The sequence below is a fragment of the Pelodiscus sinensis genome, chromosome 33, assembly GCF_049634645.1.
Source record: "Pelodiscus sinensis isolate JC-2024 chromosome 33, ASM4963464v1, whole genome shotgun sequence".
NCBI lineage: Eukaryota > Metazoa > Chordata > Testudines > Trionychidae > Pelodiscus > Pelodiscus sinensis.
In genome coordinates this window covers 9,412,615-9,421,554 of record NC_134743.1, presented here as the reverse complement: position 1 = coordinate 9,421,554, position 8,940 = coordinate 9,412,615, and the positions used below count along the sequence as shown (strand labels likewise).

At 54.5% G+C, this 8,940-nt stretch overlaps 1 long non-coding RNA gene across 1 annotated transcript; it reads right to left on the bottom strand.

Annotated features, from left to right (window-relative positions):
* Positions 1-2,262: 2,262 nt before the first annotated feature.
* LOC142823416 (uncharacterized) lies at positions 2,263-8,595 on the bottom strand. Its single transcript, XR_012898630.1, has 3 exons — positions 8,518-8,595; positions 6,125-6,242; positions 2,263-3,505 (listed from the first exon to the last, which is right to left on the bottom strand). It is a non-coding gene; the product is annotated as an uncharacterized LOC142823416 (long non-coding RNA).
* Positions 8,596-8,940: the final 345 nt, after the last annotated feature.

Here is an 8,940-nt window from a genome sequence, read left to right as displayed (position 1 = left end):
GGCAAAAGCCCCTTTTTGCACAAGATCGGTCGGCCTTTTTGCAGAAATAGGGATCTTGTGGGAAAAGGGGGTTTTTTGCACAAAAAGTAAACATCCACACGGCTTGGTTTTGCGCACAAACCCCGAGCACAAAAACGGATCGGCAGAAAATATGCAAATGACATTGCGTGTCATAGAGTCCCTCGTTAGCATATTTGTTGCCAAAAAAACTCGTTGTGTAGACGTAGCCTAGGAGAGAAGCGATCTCAGACACAAAGCCCTTCAGTAAGAGGGCATAGCCCTGGGGCGTGGTAGGAGACGTACGGCAGACATGGGAGGTCACTCTCCTAGCTATTTGGCACGGAGGAGGCCTCAGCTGGAGCACTGTGTCCAGATCTCAGGGCCATGCTTTAGGAGAGAGAGTCCAGAGGGGAACTATGAAAAGGGATTAGGGACGTTAGATATTCACTGAGTAGTCAATTAACCTCATGATTTCTTATCGGTTACTTGACTTTTCGATAGTCCCCAGGGGCCAGCTGTCTCAGTCCTGGCTCGCGCTGGGTGCGGGACCTACCCCCTCTGCGGCTCTGCATTTACAGTGTGTTAGGAGCCAGGCAGGCAGGCAGCCTCGCTCAGTTCCAGTTTGCACCAGGTCCAGAAGCTCAGACCCAGCCCCCAGGCAAGGGCTGCTGCCAGCTCGTGCTGCTGCCTCTGATACAGAGGCAGCAGTACGGAGTGCCAGGAGGGAACTGGTCTAAAAAGCACCTCCCCTTGCGACCTGGCTGCCTGTCATCCCACGCTGCTGCCTCCGTTTTTGGCGAGAGAGAGCCGCCTGTCTTGAGACACCGGTGGGGAGTCGGATTTTCAAAAGGCAGGTCTCTGTCCTTTGTGAGCCTTCCAAAGCGCTTCGGTGGGGGGAGGGGGCAGGAAGGCGGACGACACTCAGGAATTGTAGCACCCAAATCCACGGAGTGTTTCGCCAGCACCTCCTGCAACAGAGCCCAATCCCTGACAGGCTTTTAGGCAAGATAGATCATTTGAAAAAATGACAGACACAGGGTTTTCCGTCACCGCTCTCCCTTTCTTTTATTTCCCTGGGCTAACTGGCTTGTTCCTCTTTGGCTAAGGATGGAAGGGTATGTCTACACTACAATGTTAGTTCGAACTAACGGACGTTAGTTCGAACTAACATTCATAGCCGCTACACTAGCGCTCCGCTAGTTCGAATTTGAATCGAACTAGCGGAGCGCTTAGTTCGAACTAGGAAAACATCATTTTACGAGGCTTAAGCCTAGTTCGAACTTACTAGTTCGAATTAAGGGGTGTGTAGCCCCTTAATTCGAACGAGTGGGAGGCTAGCCCTCCCCAAGTTTCCCTGGTGGCCACTCTGGCCAACACCAGGGAAACTCTAGGCCCCCCTCCCGGCCCCGGACCCCTTAAAGGGGCACGGGCTGGCTACGGTGCCCGTGCCAGGTGCAAGCCTGCTAGCACCCAGCCAGCAGACCCTGCACCTGGCACGGCACAGAGCCACCCACCCGATGTCCCCCAGCCCACCCCCTCTTCCCGGGACCAGGCTGGCGGCTCCCGGAAGCTTGCCCGGGACCGCAAGAGGCGGGTACATTCCTGGGCTAGTGCGGACATCGTGGACCTCGTCCACGATCTCCGCACTAGGCACAGGAAAGTGGCCATCTAGGGCAGGAGAGCTGCCAGCCTGGCCACCCAGGAGCAGGTTTGCATGAAAATCAAGGGGGTCCACTGAGACCCCCGACCCTGAGCCCTGAGCTTACAATGGCCGTCCTGGGTCAGACCAAAGGTCCATCTAGCCCAGTAGCCTGTCTGCCGACAGCGGCCAACCCTAGGGACCGTGGAGGGGATGGACCAAAGACAGTGACCAAGCCATTTGTCTCGTGCCATCCCTCTCCAGCCTTGCACAAACTTTGGGCAGGGACACCACTCCTACCCCCTGGCTAAGACTACTCCATGGACCCAACCTCCATGACTTGATCTCACTTCCCTTTAAACTCTGTTCTAGTTGTAGCCTTCACAGCCTCCTGCAGCAAGGAGTTCCACCGGTTAACTATTTGCTTTGTTAGGAAGAACAACTTTCTCTTACTAGTTTCAAGCCTGCTACCCATTCCTTTCCTTTGGTGTCCTCTAGTCCTTCTTTATGGGAACTCATGAAGAACTTTTCTGAATGCACCCTCTCCACCCAACCCCTGCTTTTAGAGACCTCTATCCTGTCTCCCCTCCGGCTCCTCTTTTCTAAGCTGAACAGTCCCAGTCTCTGTAGCCTCTCTTCATCTGGGACCTGTTCCCAACCCCTGATCATGTTAGTTGCCCTCCCCTCTCCCAGCCTTTCTCTTCCCCTCTCCCACCTCCTTTTCCCAGTCTCCCCCAGTTTTGTTCAATAAAGACAGAGTCAATGTTGGAAGAAACGTTATCTTTATTTTGTACATCAATAAGAAGGGGGGCTAGGGAAGGGTAAGTGGAAGGAGGTGAGGGAGGAATGGGGTACGAGCCCCCGATGGGGAGGACTGGGCTGGCTCTGCAGGCTTCTGGGGGTGGAAGCTCTCCTGCAGCCCCCCGATTACCCCCTCTCCCCAGATGGCAGCCTGCGGCAAGTGCAGCCGGGCTGATGGCTGAGTGGTGTGATGTGCCCAGTGTGGGCACTCCAAGCCAGGACTGGTTTTCAAGTGGGGCACCCCTTAGAACTGTCTGTCCGGGGTGGGGGTCGGGACCCTTTAAGCGCAGCCCTCGGCTAGCCTGAGACTGCATCTCCACGCTCTAAGTCCTCCTCTGATGCCCTGCTGGCACTGCTTCCGGCCATCCTTAAGCCCTGTTCAGAGTCCACTCAATGTGGACTTGCTAGTTCGAATTAGCAAAACTAGTTTTTAGTTCTAGACGCGTTAGTTCGAATTAGCTTAGTTCGAACTAGCGCTGTAGTGTAGACATACCCGAAGAGAGGAGCCAGCAGGGGTAGAATGAATTGTGTACCAGGTCCTGGAAACAAGAGCATCTCCTCCAGATCACCCATCCACACCTGAACTGTTTAAAAGCTTGGCTGCCAATAAAGACACCTTAGCTCAGCAAATGCCAAGCCAGGCACCTGTGTTTGGACACGAGGGGTGCACAGGGATGTGAGAACCAGGAAGGCTGATCTGTGAATTCACCCCCAACCGTCCCAGTACAAGACAGACGCTTGCGCCAACCAGCAGGGGTCACTGCTCCTCCGGTTTGGCTTGGACAAAGGTGCCCATCTGTTTGGTGTTCGCGTCTCGGAGCTGCGCCAGCTGCCTCTGGCCACGGCGGAGCAGATACTCGATGTGCATCACGTCGGCCCGGGGGATGCTGGCGTTCTTCCGGAACTCAGCCTGGATGCGAGGCAGGAATCCCGGCTTCTCCCGGCCGGTGCGCAGGAACTGCCTGTATAGGCTCAGGACGTGCTTCTGCAGCTTGCTATGCCGGGCCATGGTGCGCCTGGGGAGCCCTCCCAGGCCACGGGGGGGCCAGCGCCACGAGGCAGGGGCTGGAAGTGAACAGAGGCGGAGATGTTAGAGCAGCATCTCATTCCCAGACGCGCCTGTGCAGGCATTTCCATGCACTTTTCACCCCCACCTGCTAGGGTTACCAGATGGTTTAAAAAAAATACCGAACAGCAGGGGCCGGGGGGGGGGGGCGGGACTGGCTGGAAGAGAGGGGGTGGGGGGGAACCGGCCGCCGGGAAGCAGGGCTGGCTGGGAGGGGGCTGGAGGGAGCGGGGCTGGCCGGGTGTCAGCCGACGGTCAGGGCAGTGTGTGTGGGTATGTCTCCTAAGTCTTTAACTGCTAAGACACGAAGTCTCGTCGCAGCGGGCAGCCCAGAAGGCTGAAAGGAGCCTCAAGTGTTTAACGTCTGTGACTTTACTGCTAGGACCAAGGTCCTGTCGCAGAGGGTAGCCAAACAGGCTAACAGACGCCCTAGTGTGTAGGAAGAGCTTATTACACTTTAGATTTTAACTGCTAGAACACAAAAGTTCCTTCGCAGCGGGCAGCCTGGGAAAGGCTGGAAAGGTGCCCCAACGGATCTTGTCACCTGGGAGTGACACAGATCCAAACGCCTAAGCTCTCCCTATGTCTGTCCTTTTATGACTGGCTGAAGTTCTTTTAAATTGTGCTTGGTTCTATTACAGCAACTGAAGGAGTCAGGTTAAAAACTTAAACAGTTACAGGTTTATTAAAGGAACTTATAAATCATATGGTTACAATGGCTATTGCTCTATTTCTTAATTATTAACAAAATATAGATCTTAAAATGGTTACAGGAAAAAGGTAAAGATAGAAAATAGAAAATAATGGTACCAAGTGACAGCTTAATCTTTAAAGAGCTCTAACACTATGTATATATACTTAAACAAAGGACCACATCCAGGTACAATTTTTACCCCCTTCTGTGCCTCTCGACTCCAGCGTGTCAGGCCAGGGCCGGTCTCTCAATTCCTCGGAAAGACGAATACGAGGTGGGCGTCCCCTCTGGAACCTCGGGAGGTCAAACACCAAACCCGACTAGCAGATAGATGGTAGATTGACACACAAAGCAAATGTGCTGCTGGGCTCATCTTTTATACCCCTGGGGGCCCGTATTCTCTTTCTTATCTTCAGAGGCCAAATTTTACTGGTCCATTTTGTGGTGCCAGTTCTTACAAGCAGGTTACAAGTTAATTTACACTTGTAAGAGAGGAAGATAACTAAATTAGGACTGCCGGATGTTCTTGTTGGGCGGGAGATTCCTTCTCCCGTGGACGGGTATGTGTTCGTATCAATATGGGTTTCAGTCAAGGGCACGATGTACAGCCTCTTGGTCAACAATTAGTTCGACCACCCTCTTATCTCTGCTTACAGTTGGTCACTGTCACTGAGCCAGCATATCTAAACCTCCTGCTCCAAGGTTTTCAAAGAATATGCTGTTTTCCAGCTCTTATGTGCCCTGCATGGTTTTAAGCAGACAAAGATGGATGTTAAAATGGGGCTTTATGTCTGGCTACACCGGGGGGCAACCAGCCGTCGGGAAGCGGGTCTAGTTGGGTTGAGGACCAAGAGGTGGGGGAACCGGCCGGCAGCGCTGCAGAGATGTACCAGAGCCTGGGTCGGATTCATCTTTGGTGGGCCCTGGCTCCTAGACCATAGACACACTCCCCCCCCACACCCCCCCGGAGGCCCTAGGGAAAATGGCACCCCGGCCCTGTGGACATGGTGCCCTCTCTGTTTCCCTTGGCCCCGTAGGCACTAAGCTCCACTCCTGCCGCCCAACTCCTACAAGGCCCGACGGATTTCTCTGTGGCCCCCGACCCAAAAAAGGATCCCCCCAGCCCTGCGTTAGGGGATACGAGGGAGTCTGGCTGGGACGTAAGTGCAAATAACTCTGCTCTTAGCAGCTCTGAACCGATGGGCTCTGCCCTGTGCCCCAACCAAGAACCCTAACATAAGAACGGCAGTACTGGGTAGCCTGTCTGCTGACAGTGGCCAGCACCAGGTGCCCCAAAGAGGGTTGACCAAAGACAATGATCAAGCGATTTGTCTCCTGCCATCCTTCTCCAGCCTTCCACAAACAGAGGCCAGGGACACTATTTCTATCTCCTGGCTAATGGCCTTTTATGGACCTAACCTCCGTGAAATTATCTAGCTTCTCTTTAAATCCTGTTATAGTCCTAGCCTTCACAGTCTCCTCTGGCAAGGAGTTCCACAGGTTGACTACACCCTGTGTGAAGAAGAACTTTCTTTTATTAGTTTTAAACCTGCTACCCGTTAACTTCATTTGGTGTCCTCTAGTTCTTCTATTATGGGAACTAATAAATCACTTTTCTTTATTCACCCTCTCCACACCACTCATGTTTTTATAGACCTCTATCATATCCCCCCTCAATCTCCTCTTTTCTAAACTGAAAAGTCCCATCGCTTTAACCTCTCCTCATATGGGACCCGTTTCAAACCCCTAATCATGTTAGTTGCCCTTTTCTGAACCCTTTCCAAGGCCAAAATATCTTTTTTGAGGTGAGGAGACCACAGCTGTACACAGTATTCAAGATGTGGGCGTACCATAGTTTTATACAGGGGCACCCTGAGTTACCAAACCACATGACACTGCCCATTAAAAACCCACCAGGACTTACCCAGCATTTATATGCAGAGGTCCCGCACCAGCAGCAATCTGCACTGGACAGGAAACCATCCGCCCAGCACGCGCGGGAAATCACAGGAACCCAGCCTGGACGGTCCGATGCCCCAGCCCTGACAGAAGAAAATCAAGGTGTGCTTGAAGTGCCACGCCCACCATCCCTTGGTCCTCTGGGGCATTCGGCACATCCTGCTGGGTGAAAGGGCCGGTCACAGCTCCAGGGTCTGTCACACTTCAGGGCCTTTGCCAGCTCCTATTCACCGGGGTCAGGCAGATAATCGCCCCGAGCTTTCCCAGCACTTTTCAGCATCAGCTCTCAAAGGGGGGCAGCATGACCCCCATGGGAGCAGGGGAATGTAAAAGAAGGAATGGGGCGGGGCAGGGGAGGCAGCCAATGGCTTCTCCTAATGCAGTGGTCCCCAACCATTTGAGGTTGCCGGGCGCCAAGGGGTGTGGCTGTTTGCCCGCAGGGCGCCCTGGAGCGGAGCCCCCCATTGCGCACCCGGGGGCGGGGCCCCCCCATAGACACATTCCCAGGGCCGCCCCCCCCCCCCACAAGTACCGCATGCCCAGGGCCGGGCCTCCCACCAAGCGCCGCGCGCCCGGGGCCGGCACTAGCGCTGGCACTCTCCCCCCCCCAAGCACCGCGCGCCCGGGGCCGGCGCTCTCCAAGCGCTGTGCGCCCAGGGCTGGCGCACCCTGCAAGTGCCGCACGCCCGGAGCCTGCGCTCCCCCCATGCGCCACGTGGCCATAGCGCGGGCAGCCAATCTGCGGCGCCCCCGGGGCCGGCGCTCACCGTGCACCATGCGCCCGGGGCCAGCTCCGGCACCGCACATGCACCACGTGCCTGGGCCCAGGCCAGCCCTGAGCAATTGGCGGGCGCATACAAATGCGGGCACCGTGTTGGGGACCACTGTCCTAATGTTAGCAGTGGGGACACCAAGTTCGGAAGTGAATGGTTAACCAGTAAGCCGGTTATGGTTAACCAGTGGGGGCTGGAGCAGCCCTCCACCAGCCATAGGCACAGGGCACTCTGGCACACCACGGGTAGGGTTGCTCAGCAGTCACAGCAGTGTGCCACGGGGGTAGGTGTTGGGGCTGCTCCAAGTCCATCTTTAACACGTTCTACGTGTCCCATTTAATCGGTTAACTGGTTCAACATATTGTTTAACTGGTTTTAGCTAATTAAATGAGATTTTACATCCCTGGCACCAAGGTGGCTAAAAGTAGGGTTGAACTGGGACTAGAAATTCCAGGATTTTGACTTTTTTTTCCTGATCACACACAGTTCTGCAAATAAATTCACATTTTGTTTAGATTTTAACTATTTTTAAATGTATTACGGTGGATTACGGAAGATAAACTTTAAAGAGACCAAACAAAGAGTCATTTCAGGAATGGAAAACTACATTTTAATGTTCTGAAATGGTGGAGTTTTCCCCTTCCAAACAAAAGGTCACTAAAATCAGTGTTTTCCAATGGAAAAACACCCCCTCTGAAAACTTCCTTCCAGCTCTAGTTAAAACGGACGTATTTTGAAGTGTATAATCAACCTCTGGAACTCACTGCAAAAGGATATTAATGATGGCGAAGGAAAGGGGAGGGAATCATAGAATCATAGAGCTGTAAGAGACCTCAGAAGGTCATCAAATCCAGCCCCCTGCTCTAGGCAGGACCAATCCCAACTAAATCAACCCGGCCAGGGCTTTGTCAAGCTGAGACTTAAACACCCGCTGTGTACAGCCTGTCTGATCCCTTCTGGGGAAGCATGGGTGGGAAGAAAGAATTAGACAGGGTTAGACAAACCCGTAGGTCTTGGTTGACTTCGTCCTGCTTCAGGGCAGGGCGCTAAACTTGGGGACTACTCTAGTCAGACCAACATTTCAATCAATCTTGTCAAGAAACAGGCAAAAAAAAACCCCAACCCAAAGCAGGGAGAAACACGTTCCTTGGTTTGTAAACACAGACACAGAGAACAGCTCCTTCCGCTGGGGGGGGTGGGAATAAAGAAAATAATCCCTCGCCCCCTCCCCTTCCTATTTGGTCCTAAAGGATGAAGATTTGTGCAGGCTGCGGGGGCAGGACTGATACTCAGGGAACGGGAGCATGGGGGAGAAGGGGGCAGCTTGCTTACAATCCAGGGGCAACCCCGTGTCTCGGGGCTGGCCCAGCAGAGGCGGGATTTCTGCAGCGCAGGGGGACACGAGGTGAAACAAGCAGCGACTCGGCCGATTGGGGCTTGCTTTGTAGGGTCGCATTGAAGCAGACACTGGCACCAGCGTCACCTCCAAGAGCGAGGGGAGTGCGCGGCCTGGTAACCCCGGACGGACCCGGACCTGGACCCCCCTGCGCTGGGGGGCCAGGAGTCACCGCCCCCCGCCCCTCACCTCCGCCTCCTGCCTGCTCGCAGCTCCCGGGCCCGCGGCAGCAGCTGTGCCAGCCGGCTCCGAATGTTGAAACACCAGCAACATTAGCCCTCGCTTCCCATTGGGGCGGGCGCAGGAAAGCGGAAGCTCCGCCCTTCGAGGGCCACTTGGGCCGGCAGTGGAAGTTGCAAGTCAGCTGGAGGAGAGAGGGGCCCGGCCCGGCCTGCGCACGTGGCTTTCACCGCAGCGCTCACCTGCCCTCACGCCCCACGCTCCTGCTTTTCCCTCCCTGCGTTGTTCGACCCAACCCTCACCCAGGCATCCACCCAGTTCACCCCGATTCTCACCCCTTTTTAAACTTGTTCCTAAGAAACCCCGATCGGTTCCTGGGAAATTCCCAACAACTCTTATCAGTGGTGCCTGTTACATACCAGCTGGGTTTTC